At 51.1% G+C, this 1,973-nt stretch overlaps 1 protein-coding gene across 1 annotated transcript in view; it reads left to right on the top strand.

The window, feature by feature from the left end:
• The first annotated feature begins 366 nt into the window (after positions 1-366).
• Positions 367-1,973, top strand: part of CCDC57 (coiled-coil domain containing 57) — a 142,921-nt gene continuing 141,314 nt past the window's right edge. The window contains exon 1 of the mRNA XM_011926598.1: positions 367-665. The gene's annotated coding sequence lies outside the window, so the exon portion shown is untranslated. The remainder of the gene's footprint in view (positions 666-1,973) is intronic.

The raw sequence follows: 1,973 nt of genomic DNA, 5'->3' as shown, positions 1-1,973 counted from the left end.
CAAAAATTAGCCGGGCGTGGTGGCGGGTGCCTGTAATCCCAGCTACTTGGGAGGCTGAGGCAGAGAATCACTTGAACGCAGGAGATGGAGGTTGCAGTGAGCCGAGATCGCATCACTGCACTCCAGCCTGGGCAAGAGAGCCAGACTCTGTCTAAAATAATAATAAGTTAAGAGTATTAAATATATTTACATATAGAGGTTATAAAAAAATATATATATTTGGGCCTGGTGCACTGGCTCACACCTGTAATCCCAGCCCTTTGGGGACCGAGGCGGGTGGATCACCTGAGGTTGGGACCAACATGGAGAAACCCCATCTCCATGTATTTTTAGTAGATTTTATTTTGTGTGTATTTTATTCACAGGTCTGGAAAACTCACACTGTTTTTCCTCTACTCTCACACCACAAGAATCATCAGCACAGAGGAAGACTTCTGTGACCAAATGTGGCGGGAGAGGGAGTTTCTCACCAGCATGTGAGCAGTCAGTTCTGCAGCAGACTCGGCTGGGTGTCCTTCAGTTCAGTTCCACCACCGCCTGCCTGGAGAGAGGTCAGACCACAGGGTGAGGGCTCAGTCCCCAAGATGCAACCACCCAACGGGTTCACCCCGCCCGCTGCCTAGGCAGAGCCGATTCACCGAGATGGGAATTAGGATCGAGAAAGAGTGAGTCGCACAGAGCCAGCTGTGCGGGAGAATGGAGTTTTATTATGACTCAAATCAGTCTCCCCGAGCATTCGGGGATCAGTTTTTAAGGATAACTTGGTGTGTAGGGGCCAGTGAGTTGGAGACGAAAACCTAGGGAGTCGAAGGTGTCCTCGTGCGCCGAGTCAGTTCCTGGGTGGGGGCTACAAGATGGGATGAGCCAGTTTATCAGTCTGGGGGGTGCCAGCTGATCCATGGAGTGCAGGGTCTGCAAAATATCTCCAACACTGATTGATCTTAGGTTTTACAATGGTGATGTTACCCCAGGAACAATTTGGAGAAGGTCAGAATCTTGTAGCCTATAGCTGCATGACTCCTAAACCATAATTTCTTTTTTTTTTTTTTCTTTTTGAGACAGGGTCTCACTCTGTCACCTAGGCTGGAGTGCAGTGCTGCGATCACGGCTCACTGAAGCCGCAACCTCGTAGGCTCAAGCAGCCCTTCCCCTCAGCCTCCCTGGTAACTGCGACTACAGGCGGGCGCCATCATGCCCCGGTTAATTTTTGTATTTTTGGTAGAGACAGCGTTTTGCCATTTTGCCCAGGCGGGTCTCGAACTCCTGGACTCCAGTCATCCTGCCTCAGCCTCCCAAAGTGCTGGGACAACAGGGCCTGGCCGCTGTGTCTGGCCCTAAACCATGATTTCTCATCTTTTGGCTAATTTGTCAGTCCTACAAAGGCAGTCTAGTCCCCAAAAGCCAGAAGGGGGTTTGGTTCAGGAAAGGGCTGCTACTGCCTTTGTTTCAAACCAAGTTTCTCCCAAACTGAGCTCGGCCCACACTCAGGAATGAACAAGGAGAGCTTGGAGGTTAGAAGCAAGATGGAACTGGTTAGGTCAGATTTCTTCCACTGTCTCAGTTATAATTTTGCAGTGCTGGTTCACAGACTGCCCCGCTTCTGACACCAGTCATGAGTCCTGGCCTCTGGAACTTCTGACTGTTGACTGACCACTGGCTTCAAGCTGGGGTTCCCACAGCCCCCTCTTTGGGTTCGATTTGCTGGGGTGACTCACAGAACCCAGGGAAACACGTAGGTTTAACAGTTTATTATAAAAGGTATTACAGGCCGGGCGCGGTGGCTCAAGCCTGTAATCCCAGCACTTTGGGAGGCCGAGACGGGCAGATCACGAGGTCTGGAGATTGAGACCATCCTGGCTAACACGGTGAAACCCCGTCTCTACTAAAAAAATACAAAAAATTAGCCGGGCGAGGTGGCGGGCGCCTGTAGTCCCAGCTATTCGGGAGGCTGAGGCAGGAGAATGGCGGGAACC

The sequence above is a fragment of the Colobus angolensis genome, unplaced genomic scaffold (genome assembly GCF_000951035.1).
Source record: "Colobus angolensis palliatus isolate OR3802 unplaced genomic scaffold, Cang.pa_1.0 Scaffold1, whole genome shotgun sequence".
Lineage (NCBI taxonomy): Eukaryota > Metazoa > Chordata > Mammalia > Primates > Cercopithecidae > Colobus > Colobus angolensis.
The sequence above is the reverse complement of the archived record's forward strand: the minus strand, read 5'-3'. Positions and strand labels throughout refer to the sequence as shown.